The sequence below is a fragment of the Pinus tabuliformis genome, chromosome 8 (assembly GCF_031772625.1).
Source record: "Pinus tabuliformis cultivar Carrire ecotype Pingquan chromosome 8, CPIR1, whole genome shotgun sequence".
In the NCBI taxonomy this organism is placed as follows: Eukaryota; Viridiplantae; Streptophyta; class Pinopsida; order Pinales; family Pinaceae; genus Pinus; species Pinus tabuliformis.
This window is the reverse complement of record NC_142294.1, coordinates 1,244,620,747-1,244,644,466: the sequence shown is the minus strand read 5'-3', so window position 1 is coordinate 1,244,644,466 and position 23,720 is coordinate 1,244,620,747.

The following is a 23,720-nucleotide window of genomic DNA, read 5'->3' as shown; positions in this document are numbered from 1 at the left end:
GCCAAAATTGCAGAGATACAATGAGTAATACAATAGAAGCTTCTCCCTCAAGAGTCCAACCTCTCCAACCTCTGAAAATGACTAAGAAAATACATAATATAGGCAAGCTAACACCTTTCCTTGCCTCTAGGGGTCTATCTCATCCTTCTAGGAGCTATTTCAACCAATTCTAAACTGAGCACTAAAATCTAGGCAGTCAAAACAACTTACCTCTATAAGCTAGGAAACCAATTCATTCATTAAATGTTTGCTATTTCATGAATGAATCTTCTAGAATAGGTAAATAAGTGTCATGTCGACATGAAAATACATTAATTACATCAAAGAGGGTGAAAAATCCCATCACAAGTCAAAACTGGTCAAATCTGGGTGAATTCCTGAGCTGTAGATGAAAAATCGGCAAACTTTCCCAACAGGTCGCGCCCTGATCCTGAACAGGTCGCGCGCCTTTGGAGCTGCTTTTGAAGCACTTCCAGGTGTCCAAAGGAAGCAAAATTGGGCTTGTTGGAAAGGTCTGGATGTCTACTTTCCAACCCAAGTAAAATTTCTGAATTTGGTGGCCATTTGGCCCTCCAAAATTGCAATCTCCCAAGACTGCTTCCTATGTGTCAAAAAGGTGGCAGAAAGTCATTTTTTGCTTGTTTTTTGACCTTCTGGAGGCTCAAAACTTGATGAAATCTCTTGGTAATTTCTGAGCAGGTGTATCTTTGCACGACAAATCCAAAAATGCTGAGTTTCCCCGAAATGGAGTTTCCCATCGAAAAGGTCGCGCGCGGCGCGCGATGTGTTGGTGGAGAAAACCTGTTTTTTGCCCAAAAATTCACAAGTGACCAAAAATGTTCAAATTTTTTTGAAATTTGTGCTGAATTTAAGTCATTTAGCATCATGCTCCTTCAAGGAAGCCTCAGCCAAGATGTGGATGGGATCGGGCCTTTTCCTTCGTTTTAGTGCTTTAGCCAACCGCCCTTGGATCACCTTCATTTTCGCCTTGCATACGTGCATTCGGGCCCAATAGTGGTTCTTCATGTTCCGGAGCAAGTCTTTATCTTTGTTGGCCTTGGCCAGCAACCTCTCCAAATGAGCATTGACCTGGAGAAGCATAGCCTCTCGCTCAACGGGTACCAAATCACCGGGTCTCTTACGAGCCAAGTTGCGGTCTTCATGGATCCTCCGCAACTCATCAAGAGTGTGCTCATCTTCAAGTTGCTTGTTGCGCTACTCTAAGTAGGTGATTGTCCAATTTTCCATTTCCAATCTTTGCTGCAATGAGTCATTTTCAGCCCTTAGGTGCTGGATGATCTCCTTTGGCTCTAGGCTAGGAGAACTGATATCAAGGTCAATAACATCTATGCCTGGATCACCTGATGGCCCCTCATCAATCTTGGGCTTCTTGCCTCTCTCTGGTACCTGTGCTGCTGTCGGAGACGAGGCCCCTTCCACCTGGTGTGGAGATAACACTCGTGGTGCTGATGAAGAAGGCGAGACCCCTTCCACCTGGTGTGGAGAAAATACTCGCCTAGCTGATGCAAATAAGGCCATGTTGCCTCTCTGATATGTGACCAATGGAGGGGAGCTGACATGTCTGGTCTCAGGAATATCATGCTGCTGTGAAGGCCCTCCCTCCTCATGAACAACCTCAGGGGGTGATGATGCTGGTGCTGTGAAAAAATCTCGAGAGATAAAATCCTCCCATTGGATACCCTGCTGAGCCAACTGATGTATGACCACAAGCTGGATCAAACCACAATGATAGATGCTCCTGTGTTGCTATGCTGGGCTCTTTCTCTGCACCAAGGGCACCATCTTCTCAATATTCCGGCACATGAAAAATGGTATGTTCATCATCTGTACCCGTGTGAAATGCATCAACAAGCGAATATGGTACGAATACAAACATGAAAATCTACCCTCACAGGTGAAATAGCGCATGATGAGCCTCATCAAGGGAGCATACTCATCCCTCAAAAATCTGAAAGGAAATACACTAGTCATGTACCTCATGTAGGCAGGTTTAATGTAGGGCTCATACTGAAATCTGTCCAATAGTTTGCGCTTGTTCCACTCTTCTCCCACATTGGGTATCCCTGTTTCTTGAGCAATAATTTCAGATGACAATATAAAATCCACCCCTGCAAGAATTACATGCCCATCATGCAGATGCAAAACAAACAAGCGGACCAATTCCCTATGGTGCTGAATTTGAGAAATCCTCTCGCAAATTCATAACATGAGAGGTGGCGGAAACATGTGACTGCAAGTGGACAAGCCTGCAAATAGGTCAAAGAGGTGGGCTCCTCTCTCACATGGTGACCACTCTTACCACCCCTGTGAGGCCTCCTTTGTACCTCAACTTCTGGTGTTGACTCACGGTCATCACTTTGCTCATAGTCGGTTTCGGTTTCTGACATGGTTTCAAGAGCAAAGTGGCTGAAATGTACTACTGCTTCTGCTCAAATGACCTGCTGTTTTTCCCTGTTTGAAATGTTGTTTCAAGGGGACAAATAACACAAGGGAGATGTTAGGGAAGGGAGACTTCTAAGGGGAATTAGGGAAAATACATGAAAAAGGGAATTAAGGGAAGGAATCATGACATATACAACATCAAACCATTATCATTTGCAAAGATTTTATGGGAAGTAGGGTTTAAGGTTATATTATTGGATTTTAGGGATATGGGTAGGGTGTTGGACCTTTGATATTTTTTGGTAGGGATATTAGGTAAGAATGTTAAGGGAGATGGTTGGGATGTGGGGGAAAAAATGGGAGTGAAAGGGATGACCTTGAGAGCAGCAAAACAAAACCCTATCTCTACTTGCATTTTGACATTTTTAAAGCAAATATACATGAACTTCTCATTTCAACTTGATGGCATTAAAACACATTTACCATGCTCATTTTTATTTATCAAGCAAAATACTTTGATGATCAGAGGCCTACCTGCAATCTTGAAGAATTTTAGGGTCGTTTGGCAGTTTATAGGCGATTTTTTGTGGATGAATTCCCAACACGTTGCGCGCTGGTCTGGACGGGTCGCGCGCACCCAACACGTCACGCTAGTGTTTTTTCCCAACTACTATGACCCCCCTGACATGTCGCGCCTACCCAACACGTCGCGCGTAGGTCTTGACAGGTCGCGCGCGGGCTCTGTCTACAATTTCACCTAATTTCTCTCCAAATCGCTTTTCACTATTGCTTTGAGGCAAATGATGATCAAATGGAGGGAGAGAGGGGCTTTTAAATTCTTGGGGAAATTTTTGGGAGTGGGGAGGGATGTTAGGAAGCAGGGGAAAGTGGAATCTCAGAGATTGAGCGAGGGGAAGGGGTCCAAAAGGGCAAAACACAGGCCAAACCTAGAAAATTGCCAGGTTGTAGCAAGAAACTAGGGTTTGTGGAAAAATGAGGAATTTGGGGGATCTCAGTGATGGAAAGTGTTTAATAAGGTACATGAAGGATAGGGGAAGGTGTATGAACATCAGGATACAAGTTTTGCCGATTATTTGACCGTCCAAGAGAAATTGCCTTCAAAACCCTAGGAGAGGGAAATGACCTTACCTAGGCGCAACTGAAGCATGGACAAGGTGTAAAAAGACTCCTTAGACACTGAGATGATAATAAAAATCCTATGAATGATGATAGACTCAGCTGAATAGTGACATAGATTGGCATTTGGGCAACTTTGAAAAGAGTGAGAGCAAACCCTAGACCTAATGCCTAGTGACCAAATTTTGCTTGAAGACTCACTGAAATGACAAAATATGACCTTGACACTTCAAAATCACTTTGTAAGAGCACGTTTGATCACTGGAGGAAGGCTGGAAAGACTGACTCTAACATTGGCTCCATTGGGGATGGTAGCTCCTTGGAGGTGCCAAGAACCTTTGACCTCTGGGAGAGCAGACCAGTGTTTTCCAACCATTGGGCAATGGAGTCATTATTTTGGCAAACGACACAAGACTTTGAATCATTTATTGACTGAAACCTGACTCAAGCCGACACAATTATGAAACCAACATGACTGAAAACTGACTCACAAATGACTCATGACTGACTTAACGAAAACAAGAACTTACAAAGCTTATTGAAGGGCAGCAGTCCATCAAGATTTGAAATCATGATGACAACCACCTGTGTTTCTTACAAGAAAATATACATCAAACTATATCAAAATGCCAATGCAACCAATCAAGCAGATGCCTTCTTGATTGATTCTCGTGATTAGATCTTCTGGCCAACAATACAAACCTATCACTGGGAATCCAAAAACATAGTTGACCATATTCTCCTTCATCACTGAACACAACAATAATCACTTTCGCTGCTGACTGTAACAAATCTGCCATTGGATCCTGGAAAACATGAAGACTTGACATTGCCACCTCCTACTAAAAGAACAAAGTATCCTTTGTTTCAAATTCTGATCTGCCTTCATCATGTGCTTTAGAAAGAGTATGTTCCTGGTCCTCAAAAAATTCTGAACAAGTAGATGAGCAGATCTCCTCTTGAAAAAACATTTCAAAACATGAGACATATGAGGAAGAATCTGAAATGGAATCCTGAATGGTCTGATCTTTTGCAGTTTGAATATATGGTAGGTCATTCTCATATGATATGACAGCCAGATTCTCATTACATTCATCAATCATGAGAAAAGAAATTTTAGGTGTTTCGTGAAACCCAACACTAACATTTCTATCAGCTATCATAGATTCATCCAGAGAAACCTTTTCACTTACTTGAATGAAGATCTTGTCTTGTTTTTCACAGAGGCAATGAACTACCTCCTCATGAAGATCTAGTGCTGGTGAGATGAGAGCATTTAGGTCTGCTACTCCATTTTCTTCATTTGAGGCAGCCGTGACAATACAACTCTCTTTTATGAGATCCGGAACAACATGTTTTGCCTCATCACAATTTATCTCCCGATCTGATTTATCATCATCACTTTCTGAGATTGGAACATTACTTTCCTGCGTTACCTTCATGCCGTCTTCTTCTATGGACAGATCTGAAACAACATTTGCTCTTTCCTCATTTTCAACCATATGGAAATCTTTAGCCTGCATATGTGTCTGACTGCTGTCCACCATCAGCATCAGATCTGCAATTTGATTTCATGTACTGGGACAAGACAATCAACAAGTTGAATGTTCTCCCCAGTATGGTTGCCAATATGTTAGCGCTTGAAATTTCACCTCAGGCTGAGAAAGGTAAACTTCAAGGCAACATCAAACCACTTAGCCTCGTAGCTAGCCCTACGGGGCAGGAGAGGGCTCTCTCCGGTCTATCTCGGTAAAGATCTTCAACGGGTGAGATAACCAATGAGGAAACACTGATTTTAGGCTAGTAAACTGATAAAGGGTTTGATTTGAGATTTTTAGGATTTCGGTGGAAAATTGGGGAAAGGCAATTTTGGGTGCGGGGATTGGACACAGTTTTCGCAGGGGGTTCTTTCGGGCAAGGTAGGAGACTGTATTGATGCCTTTGAAAGATTTGGATGGATGAGAATGACTGGTGAGGAGCTAAGGAGAGCAAGCAATCACCTTGAATTCTCCTTAAACAGCTGAAAACATTGATATTAAGCAAACTTAAAGGCAGAGCATAGCAACCATGAATTCTACCTTAACACTTCATTTGCCTAATTTGCAGAAGAAAAAGTAAGAAGATGATTCACATAACAAAATTACAAGTACAAAGAGAAACACACCATCAATACATGTAACCACAGGAATCCCAAAAAGGACTGCAAAACCCTGGTCTTTCTTCCTTTGCCAAAATTGCAGAGATACAATGAGTAATACAATAGAAGCTTCTCCCTCAAGAGTCCAACCTCTCCAACCTTTGAAAATGACTAAGAAAATACATAATATGGGCAAGCTAACACCTTTCCTTGCCTCTAGGGGTCGAGCTAATCCTTCTAGGAGCTGTTTCAACCAATTCTAAACTGAGCACTAAAATCTAGGCAGTCAAAACAACTTGCCTCTATAAGCTAGGAAACCAATTCATTCATTAAATGTTTGCTATTTCATGAATGAATCTTCTAGAATAGTTAAATAAGTGTCATGTCAACATGAAAATACATTAATTACATCAAAGAGGGTGAAAAATCCCATCACAAGTCAAAATTGGTCAAAGCTGGGCGAATTCCTGAGCTGTAGATGAAAAATTGGCAAACTTTCCCAACAGGTCGCGCCCTGATCCCGAACAGGTCGCGCGCCTTTGGATCTGCTTTTGAAGCACTTCCAGGTGTCCAAATGAAGAAAAAGTGGGCTTGTTGGAAAGGTCTAGATGTCTACTTTTCAACCTAAGTGGATTTTCTAAATTTGGTGGCCATTTTCCCCTCCAAAATTGCAATCTCCCAAGACTGCTTCCTGTGTGTCAAAAAGGTGGCAGAAAGTCATTGTTTGCTTGTTTTTTGACCTTCTGGAGGCTCAAAACTTGATGAAATCTCTTGGTAATTGCTGAGAAGGTGTATCTTTGCATGAAAAATCCAAAAATGTTGAGTTTCCCCGAAATGGGGTTGCCCATTGAAAAGGTCGCTCGCAGCGCGCGACGTGTTGGTGGAGAAAACCTGTTTTTTGCCCAAAAATTCACAAGTGACCAAAAATGCTCAAATTTTTTTGAAATTTGTGCTGAAGTTAAGTAATTTAGCATCATTCTCCTTCAAGGAAGCCTCAGCCAAGATGTGGAGGGGATCGGGCCTTTTCCTTCGTTTAAGTGCTTTAGCCAACCGCCCTTGGATCACCTTCATTTTCGCCTTGCATACGTGCATTCGGGCCCAATAGTGGTTCTTCATGTTCCGGAGCAAGTCTTTATCTTTGTTGGCCTTGGACAGCAACCTCTCCAAATGAGCATTGACCTGGAGAAGCATAGCCTCTCACTCAACGGGTACCAAATCACCGGGTCTCTTACGAGCCAAGTTGCGGTCTTCATGGATCCTCTGCAACTCATCAAGAGTGTGCTCATCTTCAAGTTGCTTGTTGCGCTGCTCTAAGTAGGTGATTGTCCAATTTTCCATTTCCAATCTTTGTTGCAATGAGTCATTTTCAGCCCTTAGGTGTTGGATGATCTCCTTTGGCTCTAGGCTAGGAGAACTGATATCAAGGTCAATAACATTTATGCCTGGATCACCTGATGGCCCCTCATCAATCTTGGGCTGATTGCCTCTCTCTAGTACCTGTGCTGCTGTCGGAGACGAGGCCCCTTCCACCTGGTGTGGAGATAACACTCGTGGTGCTGATGAAGAAGGCGAGACCCCTTCCACCTGGTGTGGAGAAAATACTCGCCTAGCTGATGAAAATAAGGCCCTGTGGCCTCTCTGATATGTGACCAATGGAGGGGAGTTGACATGTCTGGTCTCAGGAATATCATGCTGATGTGAAGGCCCTCCCTCCTCATGAACAACCTCAGGGGGTGATGATGCTGGTGCTGTGAAAAAATATCGAGAGATAAAATCCTCCCATTGGATACCCTGCTGAGCCAACTGATGTATGACAACAAGCTGGATCAAACCATAATGATAGATGCTCCTGTGTTGCTGTGTTGGGCTCTTTCTCTGCACCAAGGGCACCATCTTCTCAATATTCCGGCACATGAAAAATGGTATGTTCATCATCCGTGCTCGTGTGAAATGCATCAACAAGCGAATATGGTACGAATACAAACATGAAAATCTGCCCTCACAAGTGAAATAGCGCATGATGAGCCTCATCAAGGGAGCATACTCATCCCTCAAAAATCTGAAAGGAAATACACCAGTCATGTACCTCATGTAGGCAGGTTTAATGTAGGGCTCATACTGAAATATGTCCAATAGTTTGCGCTTGTTCCACTCTTCTCCCACATTGGGTATCCCTGTTGCTTGAGCAATAATTTCAGATGAAAATATAAAATCCACCCCTGCAAGATTTACATGCCCATCATGCAGATGCAAAACAAACAAGCGGACCAATTCCCTATTGTGCTGAATTTGAGAAATCCTCTCGCAAAATTCATAACATGAGAGGTGGCGGAAACATGTGACTGCAAGTGGACAAGCCTGCAAATAGGTCAAAGAGGTGGGCTCCTCTCTCACATGGTGACCACTCTTACCACCCTTGTGAGGCCTCCTTTGTACCTCAACTTCTGGTGTTGACTCACGGTCATCACTTTGCTCATAGTCGGTTTCGGTTTCTGACATGGTTTCAAGAGCAAAGTGGCTGAAATGTACTGCTGCTTCTTCTCAAATGACCTGCTGTTTTTCCCTGTTTGAAATGTTGTTTCAAGGGGACAAATAACACAAGGGAGATGTTAGGGAAGGGAGAATTCTAAGGGGAATTAGGGAAAATACATGAAAAAGGGAATTAAGGGAAGGAATCATGACATATACAACATCATACCATTATCATTTGCAAAGATTTTATTGGAAGTAGGGTTTAAGGTTATATTATTGGATTTTAGGGATATGGGTAGGGTGTTGGACCTTTGATATTTTTTGGTAGGGAGATTAGGTAAGAATGATAAGGGAGATGGTTGGGATGTGGGGGAAAAAATGGGAGTGAAAGGGATGACCTTGAGAGCAGCAAAACAAAACCCTATCTCTACTTGCATTTTGACATTTTTAAAGCAAATATACATGAACTTCTCATTTCAACTTGATGGCATTAAAACACATTTCACATGCTCATTTTTCTTTATCAAGAAAAATACTTTGATGATCAGAGGCCTACCTGCAATCTTGAAGAATTTTAGGGTCGTTTGGCAGTTTATAGGTGATTTTTTGTGGATGAATTCCCAACACGTCGCGCGCTGGTCTGGACGGGTCGCGCTCACCCAACACGTCGCGCCAGTGTTTTTTCCCAACTACTATGACCCCCCTGACACGTCGTGCCTGCCCAAAACGTCGCGCGCAGGTCTTGACAGGTCGCGCGCGGGCTCTGTCTACAATTTCACCCAATTTCTCTCCAAATCGCTTTTCACTATTGCTTTGAGGCAAATGATGATCAAATGGAGGGAGAGAGGGGCTTTTAAATTCTTGGGGAAATTTTTGGGAGTGGTTAGGGATGTTAGGAAGCAGGGGAAAGTGGAATCTCAGAGATTGAGTGAGGGGAAGGGGTCCAAACGGGCAAAACACAGGCCAAACCTAGAAAATTGCCAGGTTGTAGCAAGAAACTAGGGTTTGTGGAAAAATGAGGAATTTGGGGGATCTAAGTGATGGAAAGTGTTTAATAAGGTACATGAAGGATAGGGGAAGGTGTATGAACATCAGGATACAATTTTTGCCGATGATTTGACCGTCCAAGAGAAATTGCCTTCAAAACCCTAGGAGAGGGAAATGACCTTACCTAGGCGCAACTGAAGCATGGACAAGGTGTAAAAAGACTCCTTAGGCACTGAGATGATAATAAAAACCCTATGAATGATGATAGAATCAGCTGAATAGTGACATAGATTGGCATTTGGGCAACTTTGAAAAGAGTGAGAGCAAACCCTAGACCTAATGCCTAGTGACCAAATTTTGCTTGAAGACTCACTGAAATGACAAAATTTGACCTTGACACTTCAAAGTCACTTTGTAAGAGCACGTTTGATCACTGGAGGAAGGCTGGAAAGACTGACACTAACAGTAGGGTCCATCAAAAGTATACAACATGGGTACTCCTTGGATGAGGAATTAATTTTTTCATCCAACGAGTACTCTCGCTCGAAATTTGAGTAAAACCTTAGGGAGATAAGTTGAAAATATGAGTTGAAAAAGTAGTTTTATTATTTTATTATTTTTTAATCTTTTTACCTTTTTACTCCAAAAATGGTGAATCATCCCCCATGGTTGACATCATCATCTTGAATCCTATAGGTTCTTATAAAGTTTATTTTTGTTGTACATTTTTCTTAGAAAGCCCATTTTAGACCTCAAAATTCCCCTAATGTATGTTGGCAGACATGGAACAGGAGAGGCAGGTGATCAAGAAGAATCTAAAGGCATCACAGGATAGGCAAAAGAATTATGCAGATAGGAACAAGTTGTTTAATGTTAATTTTAGGTATGTTCTATGTTAGAGCAACTTATTTAAATTTTCACAATTAGCAATCACATCAACATTAAAGTAAACTGCAGATAGAACATAAATATAAATCGTAGAAGACAAGCCAAGACAAGAGGACACAATATGCGGCGCTAGCCAGGGATAAACCCCACAATGTGGGGAAGCGCTTGATCAATTCTTCTTTTATGTTCTTCATAGTTCAGCAGAGAAAATGAGAGAGATAGTACATTTACAATAGAAGTCCATACTTGACTTTTGATATCGCATGAGATCAGTGGAAGACATATTGCTTCAATTGATTCTCTAAGGTGACTCCTTCACCTATCTTAGTGTTGCATCTCGTCCATTTGCTGCACCTTACCGTGTAGCACCATCATGCTGCCTTTTACTAACATGCCCATGATGTTGCATCTTTCATCATCATGATTTGAGACTGTTCATCCTTTGTTGTTCATTGCTTCTGTAGGTATGCCACCAATCTATCACTGTTGTTCATTACTGTGATTATGGAGATATCAGGATCAAGACTCTGATCCTTGTCCCTGTCCCTTGTAGCATGTCAAGTTAGCATCATAATTAAATCTGAGATCTACTGAAACTACATTTTTGATCTTGACCGTGACTCCATCACCATGACTGTGGTCCTTACTGCAGCTTTATCACCATGACTGTGGCTATGTGCATTGACTGCGGCTACACATATTGACCCAATACATAGATTATGTTGCGTCCGAATAGAGTCTAACTGCGTGTAAGGATCTCTGCCCTGTGTATAATTAGGGCATCACGTTGACTTTATAAATGTCACCATGAACAACGTATAACTGTGTTTCCATGATCTGTGCATAAGTGTTTCTATGAACTAAGTATTAGTGTCTCAATGATTTGCATATAAGGATCTCCATGACCTGTGCATAAGAATCTTCATGAATTGTGTATTACTATCTCCATGATCTGCATATTAGTGTCACTCATACCAGCATATAAGAGTCTCTATGACTGCATTAAGGTGTCATCATTGACTGCGTATGTGCTCCTCTCATTGACTACGTGTTTCTATGACCAGCGTATAACATCCTCTGAGAACAATGTATATCGAGTTTAGGCTTCTGTGATCCATATCAAGTTAGAGAAAGATCTCGGCGAAAATCACATGGAATCTCATTTGTCGACGCGTTTCGAACCAACCAGTGTGGTTCATCGTCAGGACAAGTTGAAGAAACAGATCCAGCTTAGCATGTTATATAGACTGAGCAGAGCTTCCAACGACTAGTTTGACCAACCGTTAATATTGACTAATGGACCGGGATCAAAATAATAGTTTATTAATAAATATTTAAAAATTAAAGGTCAATTATTTTTAAAAGGAAATTAGTTGCAACGGACCGCTTCTATGAATAAATTAAATGTGAATAAGAGTTAAATGTGAATAAAAATAACTAAATGAATAAAATAATAATAACACAATAAATATCAATAAAATAAATAAATACAAAAAACACCAAATAAAAATAATAAAAATAAATAAATAAAAATAATAATAAAATAAAATAATAATAAATAAATAAATAATTAAAATAGAAAATAAAAAATAAATAACTAAATGCGAATAAGAGTCAAATGTGAATAAAAATAACTAAATGAATAAAAATAAAAATAATAATAAAAATAACAATAAAATAAATGAATGAATAAATGAATAAAATAAATAATAAAAATAATAAAAATAATAAAAATAAAAATAAATAAATAAATAATAATAATAATAATAATAAATTAATAACTAAATAAAAGGAAAAATTAGATGTAAAGAGTAATGTATAAAATTAATTTTATTTTAAAAATATTATATAAATTGTGTGTTAAATAATAAAGGTAATAAAGAAAAACAAAGGATGATAGATTAGAAATATAAGCAGTAAAGAAAGGAAATTAGTTACACGGAGGCTCTTAAATAAAATAATCAATACAAATAATAGGAAAGGCATCAGGAGAAATAGGTTGCTATAAACACGATTAGAAAAATATAAATAAATAAATAAACAAATAAATAAAATAATAATAACAATATTAAAATAAATAAATAAGTGAACAAACGATAAAAGACACCAAAAACCAAAGAGGACGAAAAAATGACTAGGAAGAGAGGGCTGGGACCCAACACCTACTGACTTTCCAACCATCCTCTCTATTGAGATTGCTTGGTCTCTTTTCGATCTCAAGCGCTTCCCTGAATTTTCGATGATGGAAATGCAGAACCTTAGCAATAACACTGGCTTCTTCGATACAAACATGATGATTGGTTTTCTCAGCATGTTCAGCCAAAGCGGAAGACTTAAATCTCCTATGCTTCAGATCCGCTGCGTGCTCACTAATCCTCTGATTAATGGAATGACCAATCTCCCCAATATAGGGGGTCCCACAAGAACAAGGGATCATATAAACATCCTTCATATCTTTAGGGTCGATGGGATCCTTCACCGACCTGAGAGACGAACGAATGGTGCTCAGGGGCCTGAAGGACACCGGGATACTATGTCTCGGCCGGGTTCGCTATTAGCGGTTCTGCTGGCAGAGTTGGGGAGGCCAGCGGTGGTGTTTTTCAAGATCTCTGCGTTTCGGATCCTGCTTCGGGTGTGACTAGTGTTTTCTCCGCCTCCCCGGTTACCGAAGGTTCCCAGTCGCCATCTATTGTTCCTCGCTCTCCCTCCAGGAGTTCTGATGCATCAGCGCTGCATAGGAGACTGGCTGATGATCTGACAGACCAGTCGGGTAGCGTGAAGCCGTTTTCGAAATCGCTTAACGCTGGATCGGCCGGGTTCACTGTGAGCGGTTCTGTTGACAGAGTTGGGGAGGCCAGCGGGGGTTCAATCACCGCTCCCCACCCCTCATGCGATGGTGTAGTTACCGCTGAACCCGATGATTGCGTTTTTCGAGGGACCGGTTCTTCGTAAGCAGTGGGAGCTCAGGTAAAAATGGTTGTGTTCGCCCTAACGATTATGATTCTAACACTTTTGTTGCTAATAACATAATTAAGAATGGTAGTATTAATACATAACATCTCGTTAATTTAAATAATAATTGTGACAATAATTTGAATAGTAATGGTGTCATTATTAACGATAGTCATTGCATTAATAATAATAGGAATATTATTTTTAATATTAATAAGAACCTAGTTAAGAATTATAGTGATAATACACGACATTACAATAATTTGAATTATAATTATGATATTAGTAGTTACGATAGTTATAATAATAGTTTTTGCATCAATAATAATATTAATATTAATTCTAGCATTAATTATAACAATAATGATAATATTAATGATATGAGCAAAAGACTCTCTAGCTTGAAATATAAAAAGAAAAATCGGTCTGCTGCTTTTACCCCTTCTTCTCCTTCTAGTAACAAGGTTATTAATCTCTCCAGTTTCGTTTTTCCCCCTGCTGTTTTTAAAGTTTTGGGCAAAGGCTTAAATTTTGCCTTAGCCCCTAGAAAAATCCCTGTGGAGGATATTATCTGTGATATTGAGTTTGGGATCCGAGGTCTACCTGATAGGATCAAGGATACTATCAGGCAGGATTGTGCAGTGGCCTTGAGAAAGGCTAAGCCGCCCAAGAGTAACCTCAGCAGAGATGAATCTTTAGCTCTCAGATCCTTAAACCAGAACAAGGATATCATTGTTCTTAAGGCTGACAAGGGTGGTGCTGCCGTGATTCTTAACATGGTTGATTACCGCAGCAAGATGTTGGATCATCTTCATAATAGTGGTAGCTACAAAAAGCTTTCCAAAAATCCCTTGAAGAAGGTTGCTAGAAATGTGGCTGTGGCCATTAAATCCATTGGCTCGTTGAGTTCCTTGCACCATAAGCTCATTGAAAGCAACCCTATTACTCCTAGAATCTATGGCCTCCCTAAGATCCACAAGGAAGGTGCCCCCTTAAGGCCCATCGTCAACACCATTGGAGGTCCTACCTATCTTCTTGCGAAGTTCCTGGCTTTAAAGCTTAAGCCCCTCGTTGGTCGGATGGAGTCCTTCGTAAAAGACTCTGCTTCCTTTATCGACGAGCTCAAGGACATTAAGCTTGATCCTGGGGACATTCTTGTCAGTTTTGATGTTGTCTCCCTGTTCACCTGCATCCCTATTAATGAGGCCATGATTGTGATCAACCGCCTAACGGATCCTGACACGGCTAGGTTGGTTGAGATCTGTCTCACTTCCACTCTTTTCAGTTTTGAAGGGGAGTTCTTCGAGCAAACATGTGGGGTTGCAATGGGATCCCCCCTTTCCCCTGTTGTTGCTAATATGTTTTTGGAAGATTTTGAGTCCAAAGCTCTGAACTCTTCCCGACTCCTTCCTAAACTATGGAAGAGGTATGTGGATGACACCAATGTCATATGGTCTCATGGCCAGGATGAGCTTGATCTCTTCTTTGATCATCTTAACAGGCAGTCCTCAGCCATTAAGTTCACTAAGGAGCAGGAAGATGAGGGATGCCTTCCTTTCCTGGATATTCTTATTTCTAGGAATGATGATGGTTCCCTCACCCATCAAGTTTTTTGAAAGAAAACTCATACGGAGCAGTATCTTCATGCCAGTTCCCACCATTTCCCAACTCAAAAGATGCGTGTTCTTAGTACCCTTGCTACTCAGGCCCTGAGGATCTCGGACAAGAAGAGCTTTGAGAAGGAAAAATCCCATCTGTTGGATGTCTTTGTGGAGAATGGTTACAGTAGATACATGGGTCATAGGGCTTTCCTTAAAGCCTCCAAGAATTCTCTGGTGAAAAGAGAGCCAAAAGATCGTGTTCCTGGTGTCCATCTACCTTATGTTCAAGGGACCACTGGTAGAATTGGTAGGATTCTCAGGAGACATAGTATCCCGGTGTCCTTCAGGCCCCTGAGCACCATTCGTTCGTCTCTCAGGTCGGTGAAGGATCCCATCGACCCTAAAGATATGAAGGGTGTTTATATGATCCCTTATTCTTGTGGGACCCCCCATATTGGGGAGACTGGTCGTTCCATTAATCAGAGGATTAGTGAGCACGCAGCGGATCTGAAGCATAGGAGATTTAAGTCTTCCGCTTTGGCTGAACATGCTGAGAAAACCAATCATCATGTTTGTATCGAAGAAGCCAGTGTTATTGCTAAGGTTCCGCATTTCCATCATCGAAAATTCAGGGAAGCGCTTGAGATCGAAAAGAGACCAAGCAATCTCAATAGAGAGGATGGTTGGAAAGTCAGTAGGTGTTGGGTCCCAGCCCTCTCGTCCTAGTCGTTATTTCGTCCTCTTTGGTTTTTGGTGTCTTTTATCGTTTGTTCACTTATTTATTTATTTTAATATTGTTATTATTATTTTATTTATTTATTTATATTTTTCTAATCGTGTTTATAGCAACCTATTTCTCCTGATGCCTTTCCTATTATTTTATTGATTATTTTAGTTAAGAGCCTCCGTGTAACTAATTTCCTTTCTTTACTGCTTATATTTCTAATCTATCATCCTTTGTTTTTCTTTATTACCTTTATTATTTAACACACAATTTTTATAATATTTTTAAAATAAAATTAATTTTATACATTACTCTTTACATCTAATTTTTCCTTTTATTTAGTTATTAATTTTTATTATTATTATTATTATTATTATTATTTTTATTATTTTTATTATTTTATTTATTTATTTATTTATTATTATTTTTATTTATTTATTTATTTTTATTTTTATTCTTATTTTTGTTTTTTTTTAATTATTTTTATTTATTTATTTTATTCATTTATTTATTTTATTGTTATTTTTAATATTATTTTTATTTTTACTCATTTAGTTATTTTTATTCACATTTAACTCTTATTCACATTTAGTTATTTATTTTTTATTTATTATTTTAATTATTTAATTATTTATTATTATTTTATTTAATTATTATTTTTATTTATTTATTTATTTTTAATTTTATTTTTATTTTTATGTATTTGTTTATTTATTTTTATTATTTTTATTTGGTGTTTTTTGTATTTATTTATTTATTTATTTTATTGATATTTACCGTGTTATTATTATTTTATTCATTTAGTTATTTTTATTCACATTTAACTCTTATTCACATTTAATTTATTCATAGAAGCGGTTTGTTGCAACTAATTTCCTTTTAAAAATAATTGACCTTTAATTTTTAAATATTTATTAATAAACTATTATTTTGATCTCGGTCCATTAGTCAATATTAACGGTTGGTCAAACTAGCCGTTGGAGGCTCTGCTCGGTCTATATAACATGCTAAGCTGGATCTGTTTCTTCAACTTGTCCTAACAATGAACCACACTGGTTGGTTCGAAACGCGTCGACAAATGAGATTCCATGTGATTTTCGCCGAAATCTTTCTCTAACAACGTATATCATCCACTATGAACAACGTATATGATTCACTATGATCAGCGTATATGATCCACTATGAATAACGTATTTGTACAACGTGTATCCCATTACAACATATGAATGTCTTCCCTTACTATGGCAAGGTGTCTCAATTACATCGTATGAATTCCTTCCATCATTGTGGCTAGGTGATTCCACTACAACGTATAAGCTAAGGCATGATCTGCATATATGTTATGGCATCATACACTTGGCCCAACGTATCTTCTTGTGTGTCTCTCCTTCACCAAAAACCCAAGACGTGGAGAGGAGATCACATCAAGAATGTATATCCAAATGACTTCAAGTCCACACCTATTTATATTAAAAACGTAGATGATTAATAGACACGTCTATTGGGCTTCTGAGCCTACTCAAGTTACTGGCCGACTTGAAAATTTGTTTTATACCATAAATAAATTCATAACTTCATAAATACTTATCTGAATTGGATTATCTTTATATCAATCATACACCTCTCGATGAGAGGTATCCAATAAAAATATTAGCTGCCATAAATAAGATGACCCACATGGAGTTTGGCCCTAGTTGCCAATTTTAACACTCCCTCTCAACTAGGGAGAACTCCATCCGCTGATCCATATGTCCGACTATACTATCTCTACCATCAATGCCATGCACTGCTCTACTCAGCTCTGTTGGCTCTTCTTTGCTCTATTCATCTCTGCTCAACTCTGTTGGCTCTGCTCTACTCTGCTAAACCATGAAGAAGAAGAATTGATTGAGAATGTGTCATACCATTCTCCACTGACTGGAAGTCAGTCTTAGAGTGTGTACCACTGGTCCTAGACCAATCCTCAACCGACCCGAAGTCAGTGTCATAGTAGGGACAACTCCTACCATTTGTCCCAGACCAGTACTCTATTGACTCGAAGTCAGTCTCAGAGTATGTACCATTGGTCCCAGACAAGTCCTCTACTGACCCGAAGTCAGTGTCATAGTAGGTACAACTCCTACCACTGGTCCCAAACCAGTACTCTATTGACTCGAAGTCAGTCTTAGAGTATGTACCACTGGTCCCAGACCAGTCCTCTACTGACCCGAAGTCAGTGCCATAGTATGTACAACTCCTACCACTGGTCCTAGACTAGTACTCATTGATCCCAGATCAATGGAGGTCATCCTAGCATCAGGAGTATGGTATATACAACGATGCATCCATTGGTACTACTATGGTCCTTATCATCATTTCCTTGCTCATTGATCAGATGAGAGGTACTTCCCATGAGTCCCAAACTGCATAGGTAGGATGCCTCGACAGGAGAACTAATCATCCTGTCCACAGGAGAGCTAATCAACCTGTCCAGTAGATGCCACGGAGAAATAATCATCCTGGCCCATAGGAGAGCGAATCATCCTGTTCCACAATCGCCATGGAGAACACATCATCCAGGCCTCATAGGAGAACTAATCATCCTGCTACACAATCTTCATGGAGAACACATCATCCATACCTCTCAGGAGAACTAATCATCCTACTACACAATTGTCATGGAGAACATATCATGCAAACCTCACAGGAGAACTAATCATCCTGCTACACAATCGTCATGGAGAACACATCATCCAGACCTCACAGGAGAACTAATCATCTTGCTACACAATTGTCATGGAGAACACATCATCTAGACCTCACAGGAGAACTAATCATCCTGCTACATAGTCGCCACGGGGTGTCACGGGGAAAGCTTTGACTCTTTTACCCTATACACGTACACCACCAGGGGATGGTGAGTCACCCTATGGTCATATGTCACTCCAAGAAGTACCCCACGCTCCCCTGAAGCTCCCAGATCTAAGTACATCATACTTGACCCTTGTTAGAGGCTCTCTGAATGACACCAAGTCATTCTTGGAAAGTCAGGAATTTGACCTTTCCTAGGGGCTTTGTCAAAATGTCAGTGACCTGTTCATCTATACTGATTTGTTGGAGCCTTATAGCTCCCCCCTGCACCATATCTCGAATATAGTGGTACTTGATATCGATATGCTTGGAGTGATCATGAAATACGAGATTCTATGATAAACGAATCCCACTCTGGTTATCACACAGGATCACAGTGGTATCCAATGTAAACCCAAACAGCTTACTGAAGAGCTTTCGTAAGCAGAAAACCTCACAGGTGGCCATTCTAGCATCAATATATTCTGCCTCGGTGGTGCTCAAAGCCATCGAATTTTGCTTCCTGCTCATCTAGGATATCGAAGTAGATCCCAAGGAGAACCGGAACTGAGAAGTGCTCTAGTGATCCTCCACACTACCTGCCCACTCAGCATTCGAATAATCACGTGGTTTCATATTTTTGGCAGTGTATCTCAATCCATGAGAGATTTTTCCCTGAATATATCTCAGAAGATTCTAGGCACCAATCTAGTGAAGCTCAACCAAATATGAGCTCACCATGTTAACTGCAAAACATATTTCTGGATGGAGATTCACCAAAAGCATCAACGCGAATGAGTTTGTGAAACTTAGAGGCATTTCCCAAATCTAGTCCAACATCACTACCATATAACTTCTTAAAGTTAATATCCTCGAGGTAGTCACAGGCTTGCAGTTTATCTTTCCACATTCGGAATCCAACTCCCTCTGTCTTCTACAAATTAGAGGGTTTGCACTTGTCATACATAGGTTCCGGTATGAGAGGTCTATCATCCACAACCTTTGGGTAATGGTTTGGATTGGTTTTAGTCCTAGTGAATCTCAGCTTCATTTGACAGCTATCAATCCTCTCATACTATACCCGGGGAGTTTTGCTTCAAGCTATAGAGGGCTTTCTTCCACCTGCATACGTGAGATTCCTGATCATCAATCTCAAACCCCTTGGGTTGTTCCAAACCTGAGGACCTTTCCATTGATGAGTGCGACTTCGTAACCTTTGACTTCCATTGCTGAAATGGACACTAGGTTCTTCTTGCGATCGGGTACATAAAAGAGATTTTGTAAATGAATCAAGTTACCCTCATTCAATTGAGGGGTAACATTCCCTACACCCTTTCCGGGATAGGTGGCATCGGCTCCAAGTATAATCCCACGATTGTTTCTGTCTCTACAAAATTAGAGAGTGCACCCTTCTATCCAATGAAGTGCCTTAAAGCACTACAATCAATAAGCTAGATTCCCAAAGAATCTGAAGGAGAGGGCCAATACAAGATAACATTTCTTTATCTTATCAGAAACAATATTTGATTCTTCATACCTAGGGTTCCTTTCTTTCTCTAAAGAGTCAGCCAAGTCCTTGATGATCTGCATTACTTATCATTCCTCTGACCTAGAATGATTATTATCTTCATCAAGAGATGTGTCTTTGCCATTCAGACACTCCTTCGCATAATGGCCAAACTTATTGCAACCAAGGCATCTGCCTTTCCTTCCACCCTTAGATCCGAACTTCCCAATGAAGTGATCTTTAGGTAGGCCATCAGAAACTTCTGTTGCGCCATTCTGATAATATTCTCTGCTTCGACTTAACCCTTGGTGAATTAGAAGAGGGATGAGGAACCCATTGATCCTTTTGTCTTGTCCCAACTGTCTTCGGTGATTACTCTTTCACTCTTGCTTGGGCATTGTCTTCACCTCAGTTTTGATACCATGTTAATTTTAGGTATGTTCTACGTTAGAGCAATTTATTTAAATTTTCACAGTTAGAAATCACATCAACATTAAAGTAAATTGCAGATAGAACATAAATATAAATTGCAGAAGACAAGCCAAGACAAGAGGACACAAAATGTGGCACTAGCTAGGGACAAACCCCACAATGTGGGGAAACCCTTAATCAATTCTTCTTTTATGTTCTTCATAGTTCAGCAGAGAAAGTGAGAGAGATAGTACATTTACAATAAAAGTCCATACTTGACTTTTGATATCACATGAGATTAGTTGAAGACATATTGCTTCAACTTATTCTCTAAGGTGACTCTTTCACCTATCTTAGTGTTGCATCTCATCCATTTGCTACACCTTACCGTGTAGCACCGTCAAGCTGCATCATGCTGTCTCATTCATCATCGTGCTGCCTTTTACTAACATGCCCATGATGTTGCATCTTTCATCATCATGATCTAAGACTGTTCATCCTTTGTTGTTCATTGCTGCTATAGGTATGCCACCAATCTATCATTGCTATTCATTACTGTGATTATGGAGATATCAGGATCAATACTGTGATCCTTGTCCCTGTCCCTTGTAGCACGTCAAGTTAGCATCATAATTAAATATGAGAGCTACTGAAACTACATTGTTGATCTAGGTTCTGCTGCTCCTTAGATGTAGTCGAACCCTAGATCTATCCCACATAAGAATGCAGATTCATTTATGACTGCGGCTCCATGCCTGGACTGCGACTCCAACAACCTTGGTTGTGGCTCCATTACCTTGAGTGCTACTTCATTCTCTTGACCGTGACTCCATCACCATGACTGTGGTCCTTACTGCGGCTTTATCACCATGACTGTGGCTACGTGCATTGACAACGGCTACATATATTGACCCAATACATAGATGACGTTGCGTCCGAATAGAGTCTAACTGCATGTAAGGATCTTTGCCCTGTGTATAATTAGGGCATCACATTGACTGTATAAATATCACCATGAACAACGTATAACTGTGTTTCCATGATCTATGCATAAGTGTTTCTATGAACTGCGTATTAGTGTCTCAATGATCTGCATATAAGGATGTCCATGACCTGTGCATAAGAATCTTCATGAACTGTGTATTACTGTCTCCATGATCTGCGTATTAGTGTCCCTCATACCAACGTATAAGAGTCTCTATGACTGCGTTAAGGTGTCATCATTGACTGCGTATCTGCTCCTCTCATTGACTATGTGTTTCTATGACCAGCGTATAACATCCTCCGAGAACAGCGTATATCATCCACTATGAACAATGTATATGATTCACTATGATCAGTGTATATGATCCACTATGAAAAACGTATTTGTACAAGATGTCTCCCATTACAGTGTATGAATGTCTTCCCTTATTATGGCTAGGTATCTCCATTACATCGTATGAATTCCTTCCCTCATCGCAGCTAGGCGATTCCACTACAACGTATAAGCTAGGGCATCATACGCTTGGCCCAACGTATCTTCTTTTGTGTCTCTCCTTCACCAAAAACCCAAGATGTGGAGAGGAGATAACATCAAGAATGTATATCCAAATGGCTTCAATTCCACACTTATTTATATTAAAAACGTAGATGATGAATAGACACGTCTATTGGGCTTCTGAGCCTACTCAAGTTGCTGGCCGACTTGACAATTTGTTTTATACCATGAATAAATTCATAACTTCATAAATACTTATCGGAATCTGATGATCTTTAGATCAATCCTACACCTCTCGATGAGAGGGATCCAATAAAAATATTAGCGACCATAAATAAGATGACCCACGTGGAGTTTGGCCCTAGTTTCCAATTTTAACATTTAAGGAGTTCCAGGTTGGGGAATAGGTGTACTTTCATATCAAACTGAAGGAGATCCTTGCTAATTGGATCTTGTGCTAAGCTGGAACCACGGTTTTGTGGATCCTTTAGTATCATTAAGAGGATTGGACTAGTAGCCTATCGACTTGCACTAGCTATGATAGTGAAAGTCCATGATGTTTTCCATGTATCTTTTCTTAAGAAGTATGTTAAGGATGTTGATCATGTGATTGACTGGCATGTATTGCAAGTGGAACCAGATGGAGAATTCCAGTTGGAGCCTTAGTGAATATTGTAGAAAAAGGTTCTCATGCTATGGAATTAAGAAATCAATCAAGTTAAAGTGCAATGGAAGCACTTTGGGCCCGATGCAGCTACATGGGGGATGGAGGATAAGATGTGGGCTATGTATCCTTCCTTGTTTTCCAGTTGAGGCTAAGCAACTTCGATATGGTGGTTTGGTATATGATTTATGGTGGTTTGGTATATGCTTTATGGTGTTTTAATATATGCTTAGATATGGTGTTTAGTTTATGTTTTAGCATATGTTTTGGTGTATTATTTGATATATGTTTTGGTATATATTCATGGTGATGTTTCTATATGTATGTAGGTGTATGGAAGTAAATACTGCCATGAGTTATGTTATAAAGCTCCACTATGTGGTATGGGTGTTATTTCATTATGATTATGTTGTCATGTTATTGTGCCATCATGTGGTTATGTTATCATGATGTTATGATGTCATGTGGGTTGGCACTCAGCAGGATGATCATTGTAAATATCATAATGAGTTGCGTTATAAATCTCCACTATGTGGTATGTTATCATGTTGTCATGATGTTTTACTTTTGAGTAGGTATTTCATTGTAAGTACTGCAACGAGATGTGTTAGAAAGCTCCATGAGAGTATGTCTTCTTCCAGCAGGTTGCTGAGGTATATTTGTGATTGAACATCGAGGATGGTGTCCCCCAAGGGGGAGGGTTCTGTAACAACCCTGGTGAAAATTTCATGTAATAAAAGTTAAAAACAATAACCATGGTCAATGGGACACTTATTCCAAGCTAAATGTTCGGCAAGACATCCTATGGGGTGTTCATTTGGTTGTTTATGGCTAAGGAAATTGGCAAAGGCAATGGTTAAGGCTATAGAAAGGAAAAATGGCATTTTTGGCACATTTATTTATGAAAATAATGGAAATTAGGAGAAAAGGGAGTTGAAAGGTCACATGTTGCAGAAGAGGAGGAAAATGAAGGAAAATAATGGAAAATGAAGAAAATAAAGGCCTCATTCATGAAGAGGCTTTTGAGAATCAGTTGGTAACCTTTTGTCAGTTGAGTTTTGGAGCTCTCCCATTATACTCTCTCTCTCTCATACTCTTGGACACTTAGAGTTTTCTTAGGTCATTTTGTCATTGGAGCAAGAAAGGAAAAGAAGGCAAGAGGAAGCAAAGATCAAGCAGGGAAAGGTAAGATCAAGCAGTTACAGTAGGCTTCATTGCAAGTATCAACTTAGATGTGTATTTTCCTTGATAGAGTTGGAGTGCATGGCATTGCATGTGGTTATTTTCTATCATGGCATGGGTTTTTTCGGGTGTGACAGTTTTTTCAGCTGAGCTTTGCCATTTCCGAATAGCCATGGTGTGATGGGGTTCTCATGTTTTGGTTGAGCTAGATTGCTAGATGGATTCGAAGTTCGGTGAGGTGGATCTTCGAAATAATAGAACACATGGCCTAGTAACCCCTGAGTCAGTCTGTGGGTTGCGGTAAAGCCAAATTTTATGTCGCCTCAGATGGCCTAGGAATCCATGC